Source organism: Pipistrellus hanaki (genome assembly GCF_964339955.1).
Source record: "Pipistrellus hanaki genome assembly, chromosome: 14".
In the NCBI taxonomy this organism is placed as follows: Eukaryota; Metazoa; Chordata; class Mammalia; order Chiroptera; family Vespertilionidae; genus Pipistrellus; species Pipistrellus hanaki.
In genome coordinates this window covers 1,950,089-1,970,176 of record NC_140516.1, presented here as the reverse complement: position 1 = coordinate 1,970,176, position 20,088 = coordinate 1,950,089, and the positions used below count along the sequence as shown (strand labels likewise).

Genomic DNA, 20,088 nt, shown 5'->3' with positions numbered 1-20,088 from the left:
AACAAGTCTATACAAATTAAAGAAGATTGATATAATATTAAGCATCTTCTCGGATCACAATGGCATGAAGTTAGAAATCAATGACAGAAAAAAAAACTCTCAAAAACACCCACGTAGAAGCTAAATAGCATGTTATTAAACAATGAGTATCTTACCAATGAGATCCATCAAGAAATTAAAAACTTCCTGGAAACAAATGAAAATGAACACACACCACCCAAAACCTATGGAGCATAGCAAAAGCAGTCCTGAGAGGGAAGTTCATAGCACTACGGGCCTACCTCAAGAAATAAGAAAAAGGACTAATAAACTAACTTTACAACTAAACAAATTAGAAAGAGAACAGCAAAAAAAAAAAAAAAAAAAAAAAAAAAAAAAAAAAAAAGCCCAGAGGAAGTAGAAGAAAGGAAATAATAAAGATCAGAGTGAAGATAAATGACAGAGATGAGCTGACCCCCCCTCAAAAAAAAACCACCAAAAAACAAAAACAGTACAAAAATAAACAAAACTGATGAACCCCTAGCCAGACTCATCAAGAAACAAAGAGAGATGATCCAAAAAAATAAAATCAGATATGAAAGAGGCTATATAATAACAGACACAATGGAAATACAAAGGATTGTAAGCAAATACTATGAACAACTAAATGACAACAAACAGGACAACCTGGGTGAAATGGACAAATGCATAGAAACATACAATCTTCCAAAACTCAGTCAGGAAGGATCAGAAAACCTGAGTAAGCCAACAACAACTGATGAAATTGAAGCAGTAATTAAACTTCCAGCAAACAAACATCCTGGACCAGATGGCTTTACAGGTAAATTTTACCAAACATTCATAAAAGAACTAACACCTATCGTCTTCAAACTATTCCAAAAAATTCAAGAGGAAGGAACACTTCCATGCTCTTTTTATAAAACCAGCATTATCCTAATTCCAAAACTGAATAAAGACACTACAAAGAAAGAAAATGATATGCCAACTAGAGGCTCAGTGCATGAAAATTCATGCACTATGTGGGGTCCCTCAGCCTGGCCTGTACCCTCTTGCAGTCTGGGACCCCTCAGGTGATGTCCACCTGCCAGCTTAGGCCCCACTCCCCAGGTGGTTGGGCCTAAGCTGGCAGGCAGACATCCTTCTGATAGCCTGGATGCCCTCGGGGGATGTCCGACTGATGGCTTAGGGGAGTGGGGCTAAGCCACAGTTGGACATCCTCAGTGCTACCGTGGAATTGTGAGAGGCTCCAGCCACCGCTGCTGCATTGGCCAGCCATGAGCCAGCTCCTGCTGAGTGGCGCTCCCCCTGTGGACATGCACTGAACACGAGGGGGCAGCTCCTGCATTGAGCATCTGCCTCCCTGGTGGTCAGTATGCATCATAGCAACCCATCATTCCTGGTTGTTCCGCCAATAGAGTCAATTTGCATATTACCATTTTATTATGTAGGACATCCCTGATGGACACAGATGCTAAAATCCTCAACACAATATTAGCAAATCAGATCCAACAATACATTAAAAAGATCATATACTATGACCAAGTGGTATTTATTCCAGGAATGCAAAGCTGGTACATATTGTCAAATTAATAAATGTGTTACACAACACAAATTAAAAGATAAGAACCACATAATCATATCAATAGATGCAGAAAAAGCATTCAACAAAATCCAGCAATTAAAAAAAAAAAAGTGGAAATAGCCGAAACCGGTTTGGCTCAGAGGTAGAGCGTAGGTCTGTGGACTGAAAGGCCCCAGGTTCAATTCCAGTCAAGGGCATGTACATTGGTTGCGGACACATCCCTGGTAGGGGGTGTGCAAGAGGCAGCTGGTTGATGTTTCTCTCTCATCGACATTTCTAGCTCTCTAGCTCTCTCCCTTCCTCTCTGTAAAAAATCAATAAAAATATATTTTTAAAAAAGTGGAAATAAAGGGATCATACCATAACATGATAAAGGCCATATATGACAAACCTACAGCCAACATAATACTCAATGGGCAAAAACTGAAAACATTTCCCTTAAGAACAGGAACAAGAAAGGATGTCCGCTTTCACCACTCTTATTCAGCATAGCACTAGAAGTCCTAGCCATAACAATCAGACCAGAAAGAGAGAGAGAGAGAGAGAGAGAGAGAGAGAGAGAGAGAGAGATAAAAGGTATCCAAATTGGAAAGGAGGAAGTAAAACTGTCATTATTCACAGATGATATGATATTGTACATAGATAACCCTAAATGCTCTACCAGGAAACTACTATGGTTAATAAATTAATTCAGCAAGGTAGCAGGATACAAAAATCAACATCCACAAATTGATGGCATTTTTATACACCAATAATGAATTATCAGAAAGGGAAATGAAAAAAGTAATCTCATTGCAACAACAACAAAAAGATACCTAGGAATAAACTTAACCAAAGAGGTAAAAGACTGTACTTGGAAAACTATAGGACATTGAAAAAAGAAATAGAGGAAGATATAAATAAATGGAAGCATATACCATGTTTATGGATTAGAAGAATTAACATCATTAAAATGTCTAGACTACCCAAATTAATCTACATATTCAATGCAATCCCTATTAAAATACCAATGGCAAATGTCATGGAGCTAGAACAAATACTCCAAAAATTTATATGGAGCCAAAAAGGACCCCAAATAGCTGCAGCAATCTAGAGAAAGAAGAATAAAATAAAAGGGATCACAATACCAGATATCAAACTATACTACAAAGCCATTATAACCAAAACAGCCTGGTACTGGCACAAGACAGGCATATAGACCAATGGATCAGAACAAAGACCCCAGAAATTGACCCACACCATTATGGTCAACTAATATTTGACGAAGGATGCAAGAACATACAATGGAGTAAAGACAGTCTCTTCAACAAACAGTGCTGGGAAAACTGGACAGACTCATGCAAAAAGATAAAACTAGACCATCAACTTAGTAAGCAATTTACACCATGCACAAGAATAAACTCAAGGTGGATAAAAGACTTAAATATAAGGCATATATAATAAAAGGCTAATCAACTGGCCGGCCAGTCTAACAGCCAATGTGCACTGACCACCAGGAAACGGACGCTCAACACAGGAGCTGCCAAGCGACAGCAATTTTGCAGAGTGCCCTCTTGCACTCTGGGGCCCCTCCAACATCTGTGGATGTTGGACTGCCAGGTTTGGCCTGATACTCCAGGCCAGGCTGAGGGACCCCACTCTCTATGCAGACGCCCTTGGAGCCACAGTGTTGCCCCAGGTGCAGCCAGCCAGGGAGGGACCTCAGGAAGTTGGCTTCAGAGCATGTCTGGTCCATTTCACCCAGTCCTGCCCTGCTGGCCACCTTCTAATTAATTTCCTTTCAATGTGCATGAATCCATGCACCAGGCCTCTAGTAAAACCATAAAAATCTTAGAGAACATTGTCAGTAAAAATCTCAGACATCTCACATAGTAATATGTTTATGGATACATACCTTAGAGCAAAGAAAACTAAAGAGAAAATAGACAAATGGTACTACATAAAAATAAAAAGCTTTTGCACTGCAAAAGAAACCACCATCAAACTGAAAAGTGAACCTACTGCATGGGAGAACATATTTGTCAATGATAATTTTTTTGGAGGCTCTGGGGCTCTCAAACCCAGCTGCAATTTGTTAGGTTTTATTTTTTTTATTTTTTATTTTTAATATATTTTATTGATTTTGTACAGAGAGGAAGGGAGAGAGATATAGAGTCAGAAACATCAATGAGAGAGAGTCATGAATCAGCTGCCTCTTGCACACCCCCTACTGGGGATATGCCCGCAACCAAGGTACATGCCCTTGACCGGTATCGAACTCGGGACCCTTCAGTCCCCAAGCCGATGTTGAGCCAAACCGGTCTGGCTGTTAGGTTTTAGATTGCAAAAGGCTAGGCCATTCATATGCAAAAGCTGCTGCACACAGCTGGGATGGGGTGGTAATTGGGTGGGGCAGGGTCTCAGGGAATCACCAGGGTGGAGCAAACAGCAATGGCTTCCCATAAGCCTGGCCCTGAAGAGGTCCCCGGGTCTCTGCATCTCGCAGCACCGTGCAGGAACAATGATCGCTGTGAGCACCTCTGAGAGAAAGCCGCCCTTGCGTTCCGGCCTGATGTCAGACGTCCAGTTTCTTCCCGTATGAGTCTGGGTCCCCAGAGTCTCACCAAGAACTAGAGTTCAGAGCAGTTGGGAGTTTGTGCCTCCCTCCCAGTTGAAAAAGACAACAGCGTACCCAGTTGCCAGTCCTTTTCTGCAAGCACCTCTGTACCTCCGCACTTCACCTCCGCACCTCCGCACCTCCGCACCAGTCTCTGTGTGATTTCTCTTTCCTTCTAGTTGTATAAATCCCACTCAGCCAGCCTTCCCATGGTTCTGGGTGATACCCATTTTGTCTTTTAGTTGTAGTTTTGAAGTGATTGTGCGAGGCAGCAAGTTCAGGTGTTAACCCATGCCACCATCTTGATTCCCCCTCTCCCTGTTTTTCATGGTGTAGGAGTTAATTTCTTTTAGTGCTGGGCAATATTCCCTATCTTCTCTGACATCCTGAGGGTTAGGCTTCGTCACAGGGATGGAAGATGATGGTGCAGAACAGCCTCTGCTCCCACAAAGCTCACCCTTTAAAGGGAAGAGAAGAGCAATAAACATGTAATACATAATCAATCGAAGATAGTGAGTGTTGTGGGGTCAAATCCTGGGTTCAAAATAAGACCACCGGAGGCTGATGATTAATTTTAAAAAGCAGGCAAGGATTTATTGAAATATCTGGCAGGACAGCCGCGGGAGCACCACACGCAGGTGGTCTCCACACGACTGGGCCGCTTTAGGGGCAGGTAGTTATTTTTAAAGGTTCTGAGAAGGAAAACCCCTATTTTGCAACAAACTGTTGTTTGGAATTTTCTGCTGTTCTTCCTAGATAAAATGTTGCTTTCTAGTTTGCTTTAGCCTGTTTGAAGAATGATGAAGATAAACTTAGCTGACCTTGTAGGCCAGAGACCAGATATGCCCACAATCTCAATACCATGCCAGGTGCACCTTCTCAATTGGATAGAACAGCATTGTTTTTCAAGGCCAGCATCAAGATAACCACTGAGTGCACATAGGGCTGGCTCTTTAATAAAAAAAAAAAAAAAAGGAAGTTCTGCTTAGAATTTGAATTCATCCTCCCTAAGCTCATCGCACAATGAACAAAGCAAGTAAGTGAAGGTCGAAGTCAGAATAGCAGGGTTAAAATTCAAACAGCAGTTTTTACCCAAGTCTGATTGCTATTATATTTCAGTGAGTGCTATGGAGAAATGAGCAGGCTGATGTGTTGGGGGTGGAGTAGCTACTTTTGGTTGGATGGTCAGGGAAGAACTTGCTGGGGAGCGGAGGGGGGGGGGGGAGCGGGGGGGTTGGGCTGAGGTGAATGATAAGAAGAATGTAGAGTGTCCCAGACAGAGGGGAGCTAAGTGGGAAGAGTTTAGGGACACTTTGGCGTGCAGCAGGCACAGGGTCTGAGAGCAGAGGGAAGGAGAGGGAGGTAGCAGAAGGGTGGCAAGCACAGAGGGCCTAGCCAGCCATGGTAAGACATGCAGGCAATGACTTCAAATGCCTGCCAATGCAGAGAGAGAATATTTGACTATAAGAATCTCATTTTTTTGTTGTTGTTGTTGTTAAATCTCACCCAAGGATATTTTCCCCGTTGATTTTCAGCCAGAGTGGAAGGGAGAGGGAGAGACAGAGAGACACGTTGATTGGTTGCCTCCCACATGTACCCAGAATGGGCTGGAATTGAACCTGCAACCAAGATACGTGCCCTTGGCCGGATTCAAACCAGAACTCTTCAGTCTGAAGTTCGACACTCCACTGAGCCAAACTGGCTAGGAGCAAGAACTTCACGTTTGATAGAAGAGTGGAGTGTATTCTCACTGCTGATTTTCCCAGTGGATTTCTTTCTGGATGGAGAAGTTGGAGGAGTTAAGAAAATGAAGCAGGAGTGAAGGCTTGGGTTCTGACCCCACTTTATCGGTGATAATAATAACTAACATTTGTATTGCAATTTTCTTCCAAAAGTTATTGCATGTGGTTCTCAAACTGTCACTGTGAGGCAGGTATTAACGCTTCATTTTCAGGTAGAGGCAGGCTTGGAGGGACTGTGCCAACTCACATAGCTAGGATTAGATCAGCCTTGCTATTTGCCTGGTTTACCATGTCAAGTCCACGTTTCTTCTCTTGCTCCCACTGCATCCCTGGCTGGTGGATACTGGGAAGCCATTCCCTCTGGGCTTCAGCCCCGCCTCCCCGGATCTGGAGGATGTCCAGGTGATCTCTGAGATCCCTCCCAAATTCCAATTCCTCCCTCACTGATTTTAGAAACAGCTATAGCTTTAAAATGTACTAAAATAATGAGATTTTCTTTCTACTTGTAATTGCATAGCTCTTTCAAAATATGATTTAGATGCTCACAAATATGAAAATGTCCTTTCTTTTCAGGTAATGCCTAGAAACAGAATACCTTGGAAAAGAGTTGGTTTTGTTAACTACAAGTACCTCAGAAAGGTTTTAAAATATATATATTTTATTGATTTTTTTTTTACAGAGAGAAAGAGAGAGGGATAGAGAGTTAGAAACATCGATGAGAGAGAATCATCAATAAGCTGCCTCTTGCACACCCCCTACTAGGGATGTGCCCACAACCAAGGTACATGCCCTTGACCGGAATCAAACCCTAGACCCTTCAGTTCGCAGGCACAGGCTGAAGCTCTATCCACTGAGCCAAACCAGTTTCAGCCAGAGAGATCTTTTTGTTCTTAATGCCATGAGAGGATTTTTCTCTGAGCTTATTTCAAAACTAAAGATATGGAAGAAAATATAGCAACTTTTTAAGATATGAAGCCATATAGAGCAGAATAAAAGTAATACGAACTTTTTAACCACCAAGTAGCTAAATAAATAAACCTTTCCAAGAGAAAGGCCAGGGCCGGGCTTCATTTACCTGGACACTCTGCTTTGTGAGCAGTGTGCTCCGGGGGCCCTGGGCAGCACAGGGCCGTGCTGCTCCTCCAGGGCATCTCATACCCTCCCAGACTGCTTTTGTGGCCACAGAAAACCCTGCTTTCGTGGCCACAGAAAACCTTGCTTTCGTGGCCACAGAAAACCCTGCTTTTGGTGTCTCATGAAACACTTCACACAGAAAACTGTTTTTGCAGTCTTAGGGAAGTTTTATTTTGCTAAAAAGTAGAATTAACATGGCAAGAAAAAACAAAACAAAAACCATGCCAAATAGTTTTGTGCACACTTCTAACACACTGCATTCCACTTCTGAAATCCTAAAATTAAAAAAGAAATCCCAAAGCAAAAAAAAAAAAAAAAAAAGGTATGTGTTGAAAAGTTAACATTAGAAAAGCTAGATTCCTAACCCGAACACTGCAAGCCCAAGTCACTTTGTCGCAGAGTCAGTGTTTATAAGTGCTAAATAAATGTGAACAATACCAAGACGGAGACTGCAGACCCAAAGGTGCTCCGCACCAGGACTATCAGAAGCTGTTTAGTGTGTGGCTCTCCACGGTGTGAACCTGAAACAGACTCAGCCTTCACACGGAGGCCACACCAACCCTAGAAACGCCGAGAAACCGAGTTCAAAACCACTCCTTTCCCTGCTGCCCCCAAAAACTTTCTGTTTTGTGTTCTGATAAATAAGAGTTCCTCAGAATCTACCCTAGCTCTGAGATGTAGAAACACCGATTCAATAAAGGATTCTGACGTTCTCCTTTGAGATGTTTCACTTTTCCATGATCACACACTTTTTTAATCATCACACGTGTGTGTGTACCATTTTAAAAGATATTTTAGGAAACAATTCTAGGGAACTTTTTCCTCTCCTCATGATCAGTCCCTGATCATTTAATTGTCTTGTTTTTATTTTGCTTTGTTTTCTTTTAGAGAAAGCTGCCTAGAGCCTTTCTGCACAGTGCAACTTGCTTGTCCCTGTGCCTTTGAACTTTCCAAAAATAACAGAATGCTCCAAGGTACTTGTTTGCAGCCCCTGCAAAACCTGCAGGCACGCCTGTGCCTGGGCTTTCTCACTGAGTAAGGGCCTGGCAGGAGGTCACTTATGTCCCTCCTGGTGCTGGGGGAGGCTGGAGGTTCACCTGGGAATGAAACACGGGCTTCCTGCGAGGGACACACCTGGCTGCTTCCCCCTCTCGGGAAGAAGGGACTTAATCAGTAGCAAGTCCCCGGAAGCTCAGGGCTCTGGAGGTCTGAGGCATTCGCACGGACCGCGTCAGTGTGCGGGGGGGGGGGGGGGGGGGGGGGGGCTCGGTGCGGGCGGGGGGCCCTCGGTGCGGGCGGGAGGGCGCGGCAGCCTCCGGGGTGGCCCTGCCCGGGGCGGCCCTGCCCGGGGCGAGCCGGACGCGCCGCCCCAGGGGAGACCCCGGCTCCAGCTCCGCACAAGCTTCTCTGTCTCCCCAGCGGCTCCGAGGTGCTGTCAGCCTATTGCTAAAGGCCTATTTTAATCAATATTTACAAGCAATTGCTTGATCAACCCAGCTCATACATTTTCAACGTTCGCCACAAGGGCCACGAGTGTGTCCGTCCCCCTCCCTTCCAGCCCCGGCGGCCCGGGTCCCAGAAGCACCGGGAGGCCTGCCCGCCGCCTTCCGACCGGAGCGGCCTGTGGGGCCCCTCGCCGCCCGGGTGTGGGCACCCCCGCGGCCGCACCCTCTGCGCCGCCTCCCTCTCCCGCGGAGCTGGGGGCCTCCAGCTGCGGGGCGGGGGCCTCCAGCCGCAGAGCCCAGGCCACACAGAACCCGCGGGTTCGGTCTCTCACGCCGATAAAGCGGAGCCGGGAAACCCAGTCCCTTTCCGGGCGCGTCCGAAGGGGCTCAGCCTCAGGCGGGCGGGCGGGGCCGGAGGAGCGGCCTGCGAGTCTGAGCCCCGAGCCAGGCCGCCCCGCCCTCCGGTGAGGACAGACAGACCCCTGGTGAGGACAGACCCCGCCGGTGAGGACAGACAGACCCCCGGTGAGGACAGACCCCGCCGGTGAGGACAGACCCCGGTGAGGACAGACAGACCCCCGGTGAGGACAGACAGACCCCGGTGAGGACAGACCCCGGTGAGGACAGACCCCCGGTGAGGACAGACAGACCCCCGGTGAGGACAGACAGACCCCGGTGAGGACAGACCCCGGTGAGGACAGACAGACGCCCGGTGAGGACAGACCCCGCCGGTGAGGACAGACAGACCCCCGGTGAGGACAGACCCCCGGTGAGGACAGACAGACCCCGGTGAGGACAGACCCCGGTGAGGACAGACAGACGCCCGGTGAGGACAGACAGACGCCCGGTGAGGACCCGCCGGAGCCGGAGCGGGCTTGGCCCCTCCCGCCGGGCTCTGTGGCCCAGGAGGAGCCCCCGCGGGGAAAGTTGGCTGTTTGTCCTCGGAATTGTGTCTGCAGTGCAGTCCAGGCCTGGGTTGGTCGCCGCCGTGGCTCAGGAATCTACGCACACACACACCCTGCGCAGAGACTAGTGGTTCTGCAGAAGAGCTCCGCTGTCCGTCCGTCCGTCCGCCCGCCCCTCCGGCAGCAGCAGCGGCGGCGGCGGCCTCCTCCCCGTCGCTGCCGCCTGCCCGCCGGCCCCTGCCGGGCCGCTACACGTTGATGGCGTGCGCGTGCTTCTTGCACAGGGGCTTGTCCTTCTTGGAGTAGAACGGCTGCCCCTCCAGGTTCACGTGGCACACCTGCGCGGAGAACACACGCGTGACCCCTCTAGGCAAAGCGCCGCCCGGGGGGATGGGGGCGGCAGCAGCCTTTCTCAACTGCAAAGCCTTAAGTACCGAAGCAGACTGGATGGGTTAAACCATATAAACTGAAGACTTCCAAAGAGGAACAGGGAATAAAACTCAAATTAAATTAATTAAATTAAATTAAATTAAATTAATGGAATAGAGAACCGTACATGCCAAAGACCAATTGGTACTCCACAAATTCACAAGGAAACAATACTAGTTCATAAGTCAGTATCTACAGAGAAGGTAACATCTAGAAAAATACCGTCAGTAAACTAGCAAACAAGTCAGAAAATTATCCTCACTCACAATTAAAGAAAAAGAAAAGCTCCACAAATACCATGGAGAACTCTTACTTTAGTAAAATAAAGAACAAAAACCCCTCAATAGCTTGTCACCTTTAACCTTATATACCTCTAGCCAAAGAGTGAAAAAAAGTCATTAAAAGTCCGCACTGCCGCCCTGGCCAGTTTGGGTCAGTGGATAGAACGTCAGCCTGCAGACCGAAAGGTTTGATTCCAGTCAAGGGCATGTACCAGGGGAAAGTTATCTTGCAGGCTCCTCCCCGGCCTGGGCTCTGGTCAGGGCTCATGCAGGAGGCAACCAATCCATGTGTGTCTCTCACAGCAGTGTTTCCCTCTGTCTTTCCTTCTCTCTTCCACTCTCCCTAAAAATCAAAGGAAACATATCCTCAGGTGAGGATTAACAAAAAACAAAAACAATACAAAGAAAAAAAGTCTGCACTGCCCAATGGGATCGGCCTCCTGTGGCTTCCTGTGCACTGCCTGGGCCTGAGCAGGGGGGTGGGGGTGAGGGGGTGGGGGGTGGGAGGGTGGCTAGTACAGAGGAGGAGCCAGCCCTGCACCCCAGGGGCAGGCCCTGCACAACTTGGTTTGGCAGAAACTAGCATACAGACAAGAAAGCAACCTGTGCGTAACTAAAAAGAGTTTATGCTACATTTTCCCAACGGGAATGCCACCATGAAAAAGAGAAATCAAATATGGAAAAATGAGTGCAGGGAAATGTTATATGAAAAAAAGGCAAAACATTTCCCCATGATGGTGCCATGAGCACAATTTGAAGATGGAGATGTCCCGGAAAGAGGGTGCGAGGTGAGGCCTGCCGAGGCGCTGAGGGCCAGCAGATGGCAGCATCTATGTGTGTGATCCATTCGTCTCCACAGAAGCCCGGGAGGGGCACCGTGTTCCCCATTTCACACGGAGAACTGAGGCTCAGAAGGCCTAGTGTTGTGGTTAAGCCACAGACCAAGTAAGCAGAGCTGGGAACCTGTGTCCAGGTCTGCATGACTCTGATTCCAAGCTCATTTCCCCACAGCCACAGCAGAGAAGGGTTATGTTTACTTGAAATTATTCTGGGTTTACAAACTTGTGTAGAGGTAGCCTTCCAAGTTCTTTTATTTTTAATGTGTTTATTTCTACCACTCCTGCGAGCCCGCGTGTAGGGAGGTGTAAGAACTCGTTACTCATCCTTAGTCTGGTGTAACCGGTTAAACATGCGGCCTGGGAAGTCAGATTACCTCAAATAGCATTAAGGCTTCTCCCTCACTGTGTGACCTTTGGCAAGTTCCTTAGCCTTTCTAAGCCTGTCTTTTCTTACATAGAAAATATAAAATAACGATAATGTTTTCTAAAAGGAAACGTGTCAGCCACGGAGCAGAGAAGCCGGCACTGCCTCAGGAGGAAAGGGCACCGAGAACAAAGGAGGAGGAAGGGAGAGGGAGCCGCACCGAAGTCGGGCTCCGTGTGCGCTCCGCATGAAGGTCTGATGTGTTCATTGTTTAGCAAAGTGCCTGCTCAGTTGTAGATGTAAGAATGTCCAAACCTTTAGGGAAGCTTTATAAAGATTTATCTGAGCCAAACAGAAGATACATCTGGAAGCAAGATCTCAACAGATTTAGAAAAATGCTTCCAGCCCTCCAAGCTTTCAGACTACCAATATGTAGGCTGGCCCTGGGTGGGCAGTGATGCCAGTGTGTCAGAGCCAGCTGGGAAGCCACATTGGCTGGGACTGGCCCAGCCTCAGAGAGGGCATGAGGGTCCCTGACGGGAGTACACCTGGGGCCACCTCCAGGACACTAGCATTGGCGAAGCGATGCCGGTGGAGCTCTGCATACGGGGAGGCACAGGGCGGAGCAGTCACCCTCTGAGACGAACGGGGCGCGTGAGCGTGTGCCCACCAAGAGGGCTGGAAAGAAAAGTGGCATCCTGGTGGCCCTGCGTGCAAAGCTCTGATGTCACACTTAGGGTCCCGCAGCCCTGCCAGTGGGCTCCGGAAGACAACGACCTGGGGGTGTCTGAAGACATCCCAGGCGATGCAGTCATTTGAGAGTAACCAGGCACTTGTGGTGGCCTCGAGCTGCTGATGACAGTCTGGAGCCAAACCCAAGAAGGCGGCACTCAAGATCCAACGGGAGATGGGTTTCATGGAGACAGAGGACAGCTCGGGAGTGAGGTGGCCAGGAGATGCCTGCCAACCCTGCCTGGCCTGCGAGCGGACTGGCTGCCAGTGAGAACTCGGGGATGAGTCAGGCTGGACAGGGAGTTGGGGGGACTGAAGACCAGAGATGAGCAGGGCCAGAACCTCAGAGGTGGCTCCCCTATGAGCTGAGTGTCTTGGGCCAGGAGGCTGCAGGCAGGATGCATGGTGGCTTCATGGAGGAGGGGTCTCCAGCCTACTCAGCACTGGGCACAGCAGGGAGGCCCCCCCCCCCCCCAGCCTCGGGGTCTAGGAGCATCGGCCTGGCTGGGAAGCAGCGGTGGCCATGAACAGTGCCGGCTGGAGGGGAAGGCGATGAAACAGGCCAGTGCAGCAGCCTGAGCACTGACCACAGAAGTTATGGCACCAGCGTCCCCTCCTGGTACCCACGCTGTGAGGAAGGGCCAGAAACCAACTAATCTTGGAGGAAACAAGGGTCCAGGAAGACAGCCTTCCTCCAGTAAGGCGGGAGCCAAACCCTTTCCCTGGAACTCATGTGCCAAAGGCAGACAGGAGCTGAGCCCTCACCCTGGCCCACCTGCCTTCCTAAGCCTTCAGCATGCGCTTGGGACTCAGAAATGCTGTCTGGGCTGCTGCTGAATCTCTGGTATATGCCAGCTTTGCTTTCTTGTCAAGATTCTAAATTCCTTCACGGGGAAATTCCGGAATACTCGTGCTCCCATACTTGGTCATTGGAATCAGGATGAGCCCTCCTGAGATATAACTGCGGAAAACACCATCAGCTGGGGGAGCTAGTCCTGATCTTCCTTTCTTAGTGTGTGTGGTTTTTTTAATTAAAAGAAAAACATATTCTCATTATAAGTGATTTGGAAAGCCGAAACCGGTTTGGCTCAGTGGATGGAGTGTCAGCCTGCGGACTGAAGGGTCCCGGGTTCGATTTCGGTAGGGGACATGTGCGTTGGTTGCGGGCACATCTCCATGGGGGGCGTGCAGGAGGCGGCTGATCGATGACTCTCTCTCATCGATGTTTCTGACTCTGTTTCTCTCCCTTCCTCTCTGTAAAAAGTCAATAAAATATATATTTTTTAAAAAAGTGATTTGGAAAGAGAACCAAGGAAAACCCTCAAAGTTTTCCAATTAAAAGATTGCTTTCCAAAAATTCAAGCCATGTTCCACTTCGGTGTATCCTGACAGGACAGTGCGTGCCACACGGGACAGTCGGGGGAGGACATGTGATTCTCCATGTGGGGAGGGCTCTGCCTGGTTCCTCGGCGGGTCCTCTGGGCAGAGCCATCGTCTCTCACACTGACTAGAACTCATTTGTAATCTCAGTCTGAACAGCCCGAAGCTTCACTGCTGCTTTGGTTCTCCCTCCGGGGCTTGTGCTTGCTATCATGCCTCTCAGCCAAGCACAGTGGGCTCGAGAGAGCAGACCCACGCCCGCTTTTGCCATGGCTCCCTCCCCATGTGACTCAGACCACGTCAGCCTGCCCAGGAGAAGAGGCCTCTGTGCCTCTGTCTCCCTGGACCTTCTCCAAGTCTCCGGGATGCTTGCCAAGTTGGGTGATCAGACTTGTAGGCAGCATCTTAGGGTCACACAGCTATGGCTGGAACAGAAGGGTCAGAGAGCCATATTCTGTGCCTTGCTGGACTGGGGACAACCCCAGAGTCAGCATGTTTGTATCACTGTCCCTCTTAGGAGTGCAGGCCCTGATGCGTCTAAAGACTATAAAAGGCAACCAGAGAATCTGGGCGAAGGTCTGGAAAAGCAGTCCCCCCCATTTCATTTGTTGAAGTCCCAGCCCCCAGCTCACCCAGAGTAGGGAGCAGCAGTGATCTCGTTTGGAAATGGGGTTTGCAGATGCGATGCAGAGGTCAGTTAAGAAGAGGTCATGCTGGAGTGACCGTCCTTTTTAAGAGGAGCAGCACACAGAGGAGAGTGCCATGTAAGACACAGACACACGAGGGCACACAGTCATGTGATGATGGGGTTGGAGACTACGGTTACACAGTTAGAAGCCAAGCAACAGCGAGGACTGCAGGCAGGACCCGGGAGCTCGAGAGAGAGCACGGCCCTGCTGACACCTTGGATATGAACTCCCAGCCCCAGAACTGCGAGAGAATCCGTTTCTGCTGGTTTATGGGCCTTTGTTATGGTCGGCCCAGCAGACTGCTACACAGTGAATACAGTGCACCCACTAATTTGAGGGGGCAGTATGGAAATGAATTGTAAAACCTGACGTGTATAGCAATAAACTTTATGACTTGGGTTGTCCTCTGTCATAAGTTTATAAAAATGCTTCAAGTTTAAACTACACATCCCCAAAATTTACCTTGATCAGCTCTGATAAAAAGGAAAAAATAGTAGTAGCACATTAATTTTCCCAAATTAAGTTGGCTATTCCTGACTCTAATGCAGAAGCGAAATGTCAGCAGGCTCATTGCGGTGTCCCCTGCCCAGCCCAAAGCCCTGGGAAGAAGAATGCCAACCTCCCTGATGAAAATGACGGGCCGTTCAGCAAAATACACGCACATGGTGAACAGTTAACTAGGGCTTATCTCTGGCAACTACACACCAAGAAGACCATTTAGGAAATGAAATGACATTCAATCCTACTTTCTAAAGGTTGTATCAAAAGAAACTGTATCTCAGCTTTTCACAGGACAGTCAATAAGCTCAATCTAGCGATCCCATGAAAGTTTAGGGGAAGCTCTCGAATCGCTTCATCCTATCTGAGACAACGTATGGCCACGAGAACATCTGCCTCTCTAAACTCAGCACAGCCACTGCTCTCCCCTACGAAGACCGGTGCTGGGAGGCGGAGCCTGGGCTCTCTGTGGTCCTTAGGCAATGGCCAGTCACAGAGCCATACTGGTTAACAAAAACTATTAGTAATAAAAGCTTTGTTCAACTGCAACGTGCCCGGCACCATGGGATTTGCCAGCTTTCATAACCATCAGAGTAGCAGCATGCCAGAGCTTGGAGGACGCCGAGTGTGGGTCTGGCCCTCTGGGTCCCGCGGCCCCTCCTCAGAAAGCCAGAGCCCGGGCGAAAACATACCGCACAGATGAAGCAGGTGTCATGCCAGGTATGCCCCAGGGCTTCGATGAACTTGTCCCCAGCCTCCACGGGGAAGTCGCAGCCGTGACACTTGGTGCTGAACAGAGTGATGTAGTCTGAAAGGAGAGGCAGAGTGAGGACCAGCATCCAGCGAGGAGCCTCCCGCCAGTGCCAGCCAGCCCCAGGGTGAGGACCAGCATCCAGCGAGGAGCCTCCCGCCAGTGCCAGCCAGCCCCAGGGTGAGGACCAGCATCCAGCGAGGAGCCTCCCGCCAGTGCCAGCCAGCCCCCAGGGTGAGGACCAGCATCCAGCGAGGAGCCTCCCGCCAGTGCCAGCCAGCCCCCAGGGTGAGGACCAGCATCCAGCGAGGAGCCTCCCGCCAGTGCCAGCCAGCCCCCAGGGTGAGGACCAGCATCCAGCGAGGAGCCTCCCGCCAGTGCCAGCCAGCCCCCGGCCAGGGCCAGGGCCGTGCGGGAGACAACTGGTTACTTCTCATCTTGCAGATAAAGCACTCCGTTACAAGATTTATTTTTCTTTTTCCAATAAGAACTGGAATCGTGCAGGCTGAGGCTCAGCACCCTGTGCCTGTTGGACTTGCACTTTTTCAAACTCTCATTCACTTTCTGCACTGCGCTTCTCCTCCACCTCTGTTCCCTCTTACAGAAAAAGGAAAAAATTCCTCAGCGACTCTGCTGAGTTCGGAAGAATGAGAGCCCTTAACATTTATAAAGGCGATAGAATGTTCTCTGCTTTGTCCGTCTTGTTATTGGGCGTTTGTTTTAATAGCAAATTTTCAATCCTGGAAATAATAATTGAGCTACTTTGTTGGGACACATACCCTTCCCCTTCCCACGCCAGACCCCCCTCCCCCAACTCTGCGCTGCCAAGGAGATAATAAAAACAAATATTATTTGTATAATGCTCTATAGCTTACAAGCATTCTCACGTAGATGATACTATTTACTGGTATCTCAGTGTCAAGGTCTTTGTACCCTAGCTCAGTGCCTGGTGCACATATGTGTTGAATGAATGAGTGAATGGATCAACCAATGAATCAATAAATCAATAAGTGAAATTAACCTTTGTGAAGTCCCTCCAAGACTGAACTATCATTGTTTTTCATACCCTGTATTTAATGGGTTTATTGCTATTATAAAAGTATTTCCATCCATCAAATCACATGCTCTGTGTTGAAAAATGGCTTAGTGCTTTATCAGACAACTAGAGGTTCAGTGCATGAAATTTGTGCATGGAGTGGGGTGGGGGGTCCCTCAGCCCTCTCAAAATCTGAGGGCCAGCAGATTTAGGGATAAGGCCTAAAAGACACACACACACACACACACACACACACACATTTAGGGATAAGGCCTAAACCAGCAGTCAGACATCCCTCTTGCAATCCGGGAGTACTGGCTCCTAACTGCTTGCCTGCCTGCCTAATTGCCCCTAACCACCCTGCCTGCCTGCCTGATCTCCCCTAACCACCTCTCTCTTCTTGCCTCATTGCCCATAACCATTCGCCTGCCTACCTGATTACTCCTAACCACTCACCTGCCTTTCTGATCACCCCTAACCACCTCTGCCTGCCTGCCTGATTTCCTCTAACCACTCACCTGCCTGCCAGATCACCCCTAACCACTCACCTGCCTACCTGATTGCCCCTAACCACTCTCCTGCTTGATCACCCCTAACTACCTCTGTCCTGCCTGAGGGGGAAGGGGGAGTGGGGAAGGGCAGAAGGGGGGTCAGCAGAGGGGGAAGAGGGAAGGAGGGTCAGCGGAGGGGGGAGGGGAAGGAGGGTCAGCGGAAGGGGATGGGGAAGGGGGGTCAGCGGAAGGGGATGGGGAAGGGGGATCAGCAGAGGGGGAGAGGGAAGGGGGGGTCAGGGGAGGGGGGAGGGGAAAGAGGGGTCAGCGGAGGGGGGAGGGGAAGGGGTGGTTAGCAGAGGGGGGAGGGGGAGGGGAGTCAGCGAAGGGGGAGGGGGGTCAGTGGAGGGGAGGGGAAGGAGGGTCAGCGGAGGGGGGAGGGGAAGGGGGGTCAGCGGAAGGGGAGAGGGAAGGGGGGGTCAGCGGAGGGGGATGAGGAAGGGGGGTCAGCGGAGGGGAGGGGAAAGAGGGGTCAGCGGAGAGGGATGGGGAAGGGGGGTCAGCGGAGGGGGGAGAGGGAAGGGGGGGTCAGCGGAGGGGGATGAGGAAGGGGGTCAGCGGAGGGGGGAGAGGGAAGGGGGGGTCAGCGGAGGGGGATGAGGAAGGGGGGTCAGCGGAGGGGGGAGGGGAAGGAGGGTCAGCGGAGGGGGGAGGGGGAAGGGGGGTCAGCGGAAGGGGATGGGGAAGGGGGGTCAGCAGAGGGGGGAGAGGAAGGGGGGGTCAGGGGAGGGGGGAGGGGAAAGAGGGGTCAGCGGAGGGGGAGGGGAAGGGGTGGTTAGCAGAGGGGGGAGGGGGAGGGGAGTCAGCGAAGGGGAGGGGGGTCAGTGGAGGGGGAGGGGAAGGAGGGTCAGCGGAGGGGGGAGGGGAAGGGGGGTCAGCGGAAGGGGGGAGAGGGAAGGGGGGTCAGCGGAGGGGGATTAGGAAGGGGGGTCAGCGGAGGGGGAGGGGAAAGAGGGGTCAGCGGAGAGGGATGGGGAAGGGGGTCAGCGGAGGGGGGGAGAGGAAGGGGGGGTCAGCGGAGGGGGAGGGGAAGGAGGGTCAGCGGAGGGGGGAGGGGAAGGGGGGGTCAGCGGAGGGGGGAGGGGAAGGAGGGTCAGCGGAGGGGGAGAGGGAAGGGGTCAGCGGAAGGGGATGGGGAAGGAGGGTCAGCGGAGGGGGGAGGGGAAGGGGGGTCAGCGGAAGGGGATGGGGAAGGGGGGTCAGCGGAGGGGGGAGGGGGAAGGGGGGTCAGCGGAGGGGGGAGGGGAAAGAGGGGTCAGCGGAGGGGGGAGGGGAAGGGGGGTCAGCGGAGGGGGAGGGGAAGGGGGGTCAGCGGAGGGGGGAGGGGAAGGGGTGGTTAGCAGAGGGGGGAGGGGGAGGGGAGTCAGCGAAGGGGGAGGGGGGTCAGTGGAGAGGGAGGGGGAGGAGGGTCAGCGGAGGGGGACGGGGGAAGGGGAAGGGGGTAAAGAGGGTCAGTGGAGGGGAGGAGGGTCAGCGGAGGGGGGAGGGGGAAGAGGGGTCAGCGGAGGGGGGAGGGGAGGGAGGTCAGCGGAGGGGGGAGGAGGAGGGGTGGTTAGCAGAGGGGGGAGGAGGAGGGAGGGGGGTCAGCGGAGGGGGAGGGGGAGGGGGGGGAAAGGAGAGGGGGGAGGGGAGGGGAGGTCAGCAGAGGGGGGAGGAGGAGGGAGGGGGGTCAGCGGAGGGGGGAGGGGGAGGGAGGGAGGTCAGCGGAGGGGGAGGGGAAGGGGAGGTCAGCAGAGGGGGGAGGAGGAGGGAGGGGGGTCAGCGGAGGGGGGAGGGGGAGGGGAGGTCAGCAGAGGGGGGAGGAGGAGGGAGGGGGGTCAGCGGAGGGGGAGGGAGGGGGGGTCAGCGGAGGGGGAGGGGAGGGAGGGGGGTCAGCGAGGGGAGGGGGAGGGGAGGGGGTGCGAGGGGGAGGGGAGGGAGGGGGGTCAGCGGAGGGGGAGGGGGGAGGGGGGTCAGCGGAGGGGGGAGGGGAAGGGGAGGTCAGCAGAGGGAGGAGGAGGAGGGAGGGGGGTCAGCGGAGGGGGAGGGGGAGGGGGAGGGGGAAGGAGAGGGGAGGGGAAATGGGAGGGGAGGGGAGAGGGAGGGGGGGAAGGGAGGGGAGGGGGAAAGGGAGGGGAGGGGAGGGGGAGGGGGGGAAGGAGAGGGGAGGGGAAACGGAGGGGGAGGGGGAGGGGGAGGGGGGGTCAGCGGAGGGAGAGGGGGAGGGGGGGGAAAGGAGAGGGGAGGGGGAGGGGAGGTCAGCAGAGGGGGGAGGAGGAGGGAGGGGGGTCAGCGGAGGGGGGAGGGGGAGGGGGGTCAGCCGGAGGGGGAGGGGGAGGGGGTCAGCGGAGGGGGGAGGGAGGGGGGTCAGCGGAGGGGGGAGGGGGAGGGGGTCAGCGGAGGGGGGAGGGGGAGGGGGGTCAGCGGAGGGGGGAGGGGAGGGGGGTCAGCGGAGGGGGGGAGGGGGAGGGGGGTCAGCGGAGGGGGGAGGGGGAGGGGGGTCAGCGGAGGGAGAAGGAGGGGGAGGGGGGGAAGGAGAAGGGGAGGGGAAACGGGAGGGGGAGGGGGAGGGGGGGGAAGGAGAGGGGAGGGAAACGGGAGGGGAAGGGGAGGGGGAGGGGAGGGGGAGGGGGGGGAAGGAGAGGGGAGGGGAAACGGGAGGGGAGGGGGAGGGGGGGAAGGAGAGGGGAGGGAAACGGGAGGGGAGGGGGAGGGGGGGAAGGAGAGGGGAGGGGAAACGGGAGGGGGGGCGCCAGCACAGAGCCTACCTCTCTCGCAGTAGGGCTCCCCGTCCTCCATGTGGAAGAGGCTGTTCCCGAAGGGCTTCTTGCAGGCGGCACAGAGGAAGCAGCCGGGGTGCCAGGTCTGCCGGAGGCGTGCATCACCTCCTGCGGGGGAGCTCCGTGAGGCTGGGCCCGGGGTGGTGTGTGTGTGTGTGTGTGTGTGACCTCCCTGAGGGTGTGTGTGTGTGTGTGTGTGTGTGTCCTCCCCTGAGGGTGTGTGTGTGTGTGTGTGTGTGTGTCCTCCCCTGAGGGTGTGTGTGTGTGTGTGTGTGTGTGCCTCCCCTGAGGGTGTGTGTGTGTGTGTGTGTGTGTGTCCTCCCCTGAGGGTGTGTGTGTTGTGTGTGTGTGTGTCCTCCCCTGAGGGTGTGTGTG

General features: G+C 52.5%; 1 pseudogene across 1 annotated transcript in view; it reads right to left on the bottom strand.

Moving 5' to 3' along the window:
* Positions 1–7,200: 7,200 nt before the first annotated feature.
* The window catches only part of LOC311632668 (LIM domain-binding protein 3-like), a 19,553-nt pseudogene continuing 6,665 nt past the window's right edge, over positions 7,201–20,088 (bottom strand). Inside the window, exons 4-6 of the transcript XR_014797087.1 lie at positions 19,702–19,821; positions 15,309–15,424; positions 7,201–9,742 (exon numbers count right to left, since the gene is read on the bottom strand). The product of XR_014797087.1 is annotated as an LIM domain-binding protein 3-like (transcript). The remainder of the gene's footprint in view (positions 9,743–15,308; positions 15,425–19,701; positions 19,822–20,088) is intronic.